The sequence below is a fragment of the Schistocerca gregaria genome, unplaced genomic scaffold (genome assembly GCF_023897955.1).
Source record: "Schistocerca gregaria isolate iqSchGreg1 unplaced genomic scaffold, iqSchGreg1.2 ptg000764l, whole genome shotgun sequence".
NCBI lineage: Eukaryota > Metazoa > Arthropoda > Insecta > Orthoptera > Acrididae > Schistocerca > Schistocerca gregaria.
The window spans coordinates 12,501-20,000 of NW_026062135.1; the positions used below are offsets into that span (position 1 = coordinate 12,501).

General features: G+C 50.3%; 1 non-coding gene across 1 annotated transcript in view; it reads right to left on the reverse strand.

The window, feature by feature from the left end:
- LOC126321762 (small subunit ribosomal RNA) overlaps positions 1-977 on the reverse strand; it is a 1,893-nt gene extending 916 nt beyond the window's left edge. The window contains exon 1 of the ribosomal RNA XR_007558523.1: positions 1-977. This exon is cut by the window's left edge and continues 916 nt beyond it. This is a non-coding gene — a ribosomal RNA (small subunit ribosomal RNA).
- Between the last annotated feature and the right edge of the window lie 6,523 nt (positions 978-7,500).

Sequence of the window (7,500 nt, forward strand, 5' to 3'; positions counted from 1 at the left end):
CGTCGCAATACGAATGCCCCCGCCTGTCCCTATTAATCATTACCTCGGGTTCCGAAAACCAACAAAATAGAACCGAGGTCCTATTCCATTATTCCATGCACACAGTATTCAGGCGGGCTTGCCTGCTTTAAGCACTCTAATTTGTTCAAAGTAAACGTGCCGGCCCACCGAGACACTCAACAAAGAGCACCCTGGTAGGATTTAAACGGGGTCCGCCTCGGGACGCGAAAGCACCCCTTCGGCTCGCCCCACCGGCAGGACGTCCCACGATACATGCCAGTTAAACACCGACGGGCGGTGAACCAACAGCGTGGGACACAAATCCAACTACGAGCTTTTTAACCGCAACAACTTTAATATACGCTATTGGAGCTGGAATTACCGCGGCTGCTGGCACCAGACTTGCCCTCCAATAGATACTCGTTAAAGGATTTAAAGTGTACTCATTCCGATTACGGGGCCTCGGATGAGTCCCGTATCGTTATTTTTCGTCACTACCTCCCCGTGCCGGGAGTGGGTAATTTGCGCGCCTGCTGCCTTCCTTGGATGTGGTAGCCGTTTCTCAGGCTCCCTCTCCGGAATCGAACCCTGATTCCCCGTTACCCGTTACAACCATGGTAGGCGCAGAACCTACCATCGACAGTTGATAAGGCAGACATTTGAAAGATGCGTCGCCGGTACGAGGACCGTGCGATCAGCCCAAAGTTATTCAGAGTCACCAAGGCAAACGGACCAGACAAGCCAATCCGATTGGTTTTGATCTAATAAAAGCGTCCCTTCCATCTCTGGTCGGGACTCTGTTTGCATGTATTAGCTCTAGAATTACCACAGTTATCCAAGTAACGTGGGTACGATCTAAGGAACCATAACTGATTTAATGAGCCATTCGCGGTTTCACCTTAATGCGGCTTGTACTGAGACATGCATGGCTTAATCTTTGAGACAAGCATATGACTACTGGCAGGATCAACCAGGGAGCTGCGTCAACTAGAGCTGAGCAGCCGGCCGCCCGGGAGTGTGTCCCGGGGGCCCGCGCGAACACGCAAGCGTCCGCTCAATTATTCTGCAAACAGGAGGAGGCCGAGCTCCCCTGCACGATACACCTCGAAACCCTCTCAGGTCCCGGCGGCGCGCAGCGCCGTCCTAGGTACTTGGTCGGTTTCGAGAGAGGCGCAATCGCCCGGAGTTAGGCGAGTAGACGGTTTTAGTGCGAACACCCTTGCTCCCAACTGAGCTTGCCGCTGCCGACAGAGGCCCGGGAGCGTGCTGTCGTGGCATTGCCGGCGGGAGACAACACGCGCCACCTATGGTGACCGGCAGCTCCAACGCCAGCGCCACACAAGGGCAAAGCCCCACTTGGGTGCAGAAGCGAACTCTCCCAGCACAGCGCACGCGCCAACACGTCCGCACAACTGCGATACAAACCACCTGCGAGAACCGCTGGGGCGACCGAGCAGCAGACGGCGTCGCGGCGCCGAGTGCCAGGCGGCGGCGCATCCTCAACGCACACAGTCCTCAATCAGACCAGCACACTGCAGATGTCCACCGCGCTTCGCACCGGGCTCGGCTGAACCAACTTTGGCCGCCAGGCGCCGCGTGCAGGGTGCGCCGCAGCGTAGCTGCGCCGCCTGCCGGGCCCGTCGGCTGGCGCTCCTGCCACTCGGCGCCCCCCACCAGCCGCCTGTTGCGCGTGCGCCCACGCAGCGCGCGGCCAACACGCCGGGCGGCCCCCCTTCACCGGCCGGGAACAGTCCCACCAAGCCACCGCCGCGTATCGCTTCATACCCACATGGGCCTAGTCACGCGTGTGGATGTGGCGGGTACCGCTGAAACAACCGGTTAATAGCTGTACCGATCGTCGCCATCACAGATTCACCTCCAGCGTGAACAACCGCTCAACAACGGATTTCCAGTTCATTTGCGTATCTTGGGCAGTAAACGTAGATGTCCACCTACATTTGCGAATTCAACAATTCTTGCATGCCAGGATGTCATGTGTCACGACACGCTACATCAGACCACATACACACTGCGACATGTGCAGAAGAGAACACGTGGAAGGTGGCCCGCGCACGTATGCGATGTACCTTCCGCGATCCACTGTCAACCGGCATCTGCGGCATGTCCCAGATATGGAACGCGGTCCACCAGGGTAGCACTTTGTGTGAGGCAATACGACAAAGTCGGAATACACGCGTCACTACATCAGACGGCTCACGCTGACCTGACCTGACCTGACTCACCGCACCACCACCCCCAGCGACCCAGGGTGACATACAATGCGTTCGTACGTTCCTCCCACACGCCTCTACGGCGTACCACAGTGCAACCTAGCTGTTATTGGGAGACGAGACAAGTAGCATCAAGCACAACATATGGAAATTGAGATTCGACACCGTTGGGCACAGCCAGCGTACGGTCACACGTATCACACTACTTCACTCTGTACGTAACGACCGATGATCGGTACAGCGTGTGGGTTACGCGTACGACATCAGCGGACAATGGACACAGACCATACCACGACGTACACTGAGGGCGTCGACATCTGAATGCAACTGAACAGCTGCGAGGCTCATTTAACACTCAAACGCCAGACCGACCAGCTTGAGAGGACAGAGACACAAAGAGGGGGACAGAGGGGGACAGAGGGGGGGGAGGGGGGGGGTCGGCGATATAGTCCTATTGCAGTACAATTGACAGTGGATAGCAGGAATATGTGGAAAGTAAGCAACACTCGCAAGACATCTACATGAGGATAACAACGACACCAGAGATTCCGAGCAGTGAACTATGTTAGGCAAAGGGACAACGTGGGTTAGGTTAAGGGACAACGTGGGTTAGGTTAAGGGACAACGTGGGTTAGGTTAAGGGACAACGTGGGTTAGGTTAAGGGACAACGTGGGTTAGGTTAAGGGACAACGTGGGTTAGGTTAAGGGACAACGTGGGTTAGGTTAAGGGACAACGTGGGTTAGGTTAAGGGACAACGTGGGTTAGGTTAAGGGACAACGTGGGTTAGGTTAAGGGACAACGTGGGTTAGGTTAAGGGACAACGTGGGTTAGGTTAAGGGACAACGTGGGTTAGGTTAAGGGACAACGTGGGTTAGGTTAAGGGACAACGTGGGTTAGGTTAAGGGACAACGTGGGTTAGGTTAAGGGACAACGTGGGTTAGGTTAAGGGACAACGTGGGTTAGGTTAAGGGACAACGTCGGTTAGGTTAAGGGACAACGTCGGTTAGGTTAAGGGACAACGTCGGTTAGGTTAAGGGACAACGTCGGTTAGGTTAAGGGACAACGTCGGTTAGGTTAAGGGACAACGTGGGTTAGGTTAAGGGACAACGTGGGTTAGGTTAAGGGACAACTTGAGTTAGGTTAAGGGACAACTTGAGTTAGGTTAAGGGACAAATTGAGTTAGGTTAAGGGACAAATTGAGTTAGGTTAAGGGACAAATTGAGTTAGGTTAAGGGACAACTTGAGTTAGGTTAAGGGACAAATTGAGTTAGGTTAAGGGACAAATTGAGTTAGGTTAAGGGACAAATTGAGTTAGGTTAAGGGACAACTTGAGTTAGGTTAAGGGACAACTTGAGTTAGGTTAAGGGACAACTTGAGTTAGGTTAAGGGACAACTTGAGTTAGGTTAAGGGACAACTTGAGTTAGGTTAAGGGACAACTTGAGTTAGGTTAAGGGACAACTTGAGTTAGGTTAAGGGACAACTTGAGTTAGGTTAAGGGACAACTTGAGTTAGGTTAAGGGACAACTTGAGTTAGGTTAAGGGACAACTTGAGTTAGGTTAAGGGACAACTTGAGTTAGGTTAAGGGACAACTTGAGTTAGGTTAAGGGACAACTTGAGTTAGGTTAAGGGACAACTTGAGTTAGGTTAAGGGACAACTTGAGTTAGGTTAAGGGACAACTTGAGTTAGGTTAAGGGACAACTTGAGTTAGGTTAAGGGACAAATTGAGTTAGGTTAAGGGACAAATTGAGTTAGGTTAAGGGACAACTTGAGTTAGGTTAAGGGACAACTTGAGTTAGGTTAAGGGACAAATTGAGTTAGGTTAAGGGACAACTTGAGTTAGGTTAAGGGACAACTTGAGTTAGGTTAAGGGACAACTTGAGTTAGGTTAAGGGACAACTTGAGTTAGGTTAAGGGACAACTTGAGTTAGGTTAAGGGACAACTTGAGTTAGGTTAAGGGACAACTTGAGTTAGGTTAAGGGACAACTTGAGTTAGGTTAAGGGACAACTTGAGTTAGGTTAAGGGACAACTTGAGTTAGGTTAAGGGACAAATTGAGTTAGGTTAAGGGACAAATTGAGTTAGGTTAAGGGACAAATTGAGTTAGGTTAAGGGACAAATTGAGTTAGGTTAAGGGACAACTTGAGTTAGGTTAAGGGACAACGTGGGTTAGGTTAAGGGACAAATTGAGTTAGGTTAAGGGACAACTTGAGTTAGGTTAAGGGACAACTTGAGTTAGGTTAAGGGACAACTTGAGTTAGGTTAAGGGACAACTTGAGTTAGGTTAAGGGACAACTTGAGTTAGGTTAAGGGACAACTTGAGTTAGGTTAAGGGACAACTTGAGTTAGGTTAAGGGACAACTTGAGTTAGGTTAAGGGACAACTTGAGTTAGGTTAAGGGACAACTTGAGTTAGGTTAAGGGACAACTTGAGTTAGGTTAAGGGACAACTTGAGTTAGGTTAAGGGACAACTTGAGTTAGGTTAAGGGACAACTTGAGTTAGGTTAAGGGACAACTTGAGTTAGGTTAAGGGACAACTTGAGTTAGGTTAAGGGACAACTTGAGTTAGGTTAAGGGACAACTTGAGTTAGGTTAAGGGACAAATTGAGTTAGGTTAAGGGACAAATTGAGTTAGGTTAAGGGACAAATTGAGTTAGGTTAAGGGACAAATTGAGTTAGGTTAAGGGACAAATTGAGTTAGGTTAAGGGACAAATTGAGTTAGGTTAAGGGACAAATTGAGTTAGGTTAAGGGACAAATTGAGTTAGGTTAAGGGACAAATTGAGTTAGGTTAAGGGACAAATTGAGTTAGGTTAAGGGACAAATTGAGTTAGGTTAAGGGACAAATTGAGTTAGGTTAAGGGACAAATTGAGTTAGGTTAAGGGACAAATTGAGTTAGGTTAAGCGATAATCTGGTACAGCCACAGTTAGGTTAAGCGATAATCTGGTACAGCCACAGTTAGGTTAAGCGATAATCTGGTACAGCCACAGTTAGGTTAAGCGATAATCTGGTACAGCCACAGTTAGGTTAAGCGATAATCTGGTACAGCCACAGTTAGGTTAAGCGATAAACTGGTACAGCCACAGTTAGGTTAAGCGATAAACTGGTACAGCCACAGTTAGGTTAAGCGATAAACTGGTACAGCCACAGTTAGGTTAAGCGATAAACTGGTACAGCCACAGTTAGGTTAAGCGATAAACTGGTACAGCCACAGTTAGGTTAAGCGATAAACTGGTACAGCCACAGTTAGGTTAAGCGATAAACTGGTACAGCCACAGTTAGGTTAAGCGATAAACTGGTACAGCCACAGTTAGGTTAAGCGATAAACTGGTACAGCCACAGTTAGGTTAAGCGATAAACTGGTACAGCCACAGTTAGGTTAAGCGATAAACTGGTACAGCCACAGTTAGGTTAAGCGATAAACTGGTACAGCCACAGTTAGGTTAAGCGATAAACTGGTACAGCCACAGTTAGGTTAAGCGATAAACTGGTACAGCCACAGTTAGGTTAAGCGATAAACTGGTACAGCCACAGTTAGGTTAAGCGATAAACTGGTACAGCCACAGTTAGGTTAAGCGATAAACTGGTACAGCCACAGTTAGGTTAAGCGATAAACTGGTACAGCCACAGTTAGGTTAAGCGATAAACTGGTACAGCCACAGTTAGGTTAAGCGATAAAGTTGGTTAAATTTGGTATTGTGTGGGAAGGGGGCAGAGAGAGAGGGGGGGGGGGGTGGATAGTGGTGGCAGTACACGGATGCCTGAGTCACCGTCAGATACGTCACGTCGGTTCGATGCTTGTAGCAAGAGGCTGGCGGATGTGTGTCTCTCACTTCTGCAATTTTTCATGTGGTATAACACGAGGGCGGGGGATGATATTTGGTGCCCCTCTGTGTAGGATGTGTGTTGGTGGTGTTGATTTATCTGAGCAATGGTAGTTGTCGGAGGAGTGGGGTATTGTGCTTTTATAGGTGGACCTACTGCTCTGGTTATCATAGTGTCGACGGTGCAATGTGGCAGAGAGGATGCACTCGACATTGTCGCATTCCAGATGTTTACGTATTGTGTGTCTCCGTTGCAGGCCGAGAGTGGTGCATGTTCGAGTGTCTGGCTGACGTGCGATTCACGTTGTGTGCCCAGTCTTACAGCACGTATAGGGACATTCGCATAAATCATCTATATTTGGCCTTGCATCATTTACTAAGCAGTGCCGTGAGACGACCGAACTATTAGGAAAGTACTGATGTACCGCATAATGTTTACCTTCCACCACACGGCGAGTATCGACTGTGCCCAGCGTTGCCACCGCAGGCAGCGGTCACCGTCACCATTGTGCGGCGGAACGGAACATCTATATCCTCAGAGGAGCACTCTTTGCCGCCGGGCGTCACGTCTCGCGGCCTGCCGGCCAGCGCCCACGACGAACTTACTGCATGTATAGGGACATTCGCATGTATCATCTATCTATGTGGCCCTGCATCAATTACTAAGCAGTGCCGTGAGACGACTGAACTATTAGTAAAGTACTGATGAACAGCAGAATGTTTACCTTCCACAATGGGCGAGTGGTCGACTCTACCCCAGCGTCGCCACCGCAGGAAGCGGTCTTGGAAAAACTACCCCCACACCGTCACCATTGTGCGGGGGAACGGACCCTCTATATCCACAGAGGAGCACTCTTTGCCACCGGGCTTCAGGTCTCGCGACCTGCCGTCCAGTGCCCACGGGGAACCGCGTGGAGGTGGTGCCGCCGTAGCATCCGCTTACAATGGGCAATCAGCCGGCGCACGTTTCTCCTGCGGGTAGCAGGGTCCACAGCACTCGGCTCGGGCTAGCCAGGCCTTGCCCATCGTCGAGCCCGGAATTTCCGGGTTCTTGGCCTAGAGTCTGTCGCTACTTAGTCATCGTCAGCCCATGAGTCGTCATCTGAATCATTGCTGCTGGTCTCCGGAGTCGTGTCGGGGTCATGGAGCATTCCTGCTCTTTCCCTCACGAGTTCCAAAGCCCTCCGCTGCAAATATTGATCCAGAGCCTGTGCGGATATTGCAGACGCAAGAGTGTTGAGCGCCCTCCAGTGCTCTCTGCTCCGGAGTAGCGCTCTAACATCTCTGTTAGGGGGCAGTTGTTCCCGTACTTCAGCAAATTGTGGACAGTCCCACAGAGTGTGCTCCGGGGTTCCTTCCTCGCCACAGTCACAGTCTGTGGTTTCTCTTTTGCCAGTCCTACACAAGTAGGTGGAAAAGGGCCCATGTCCTGTCAAGAAATG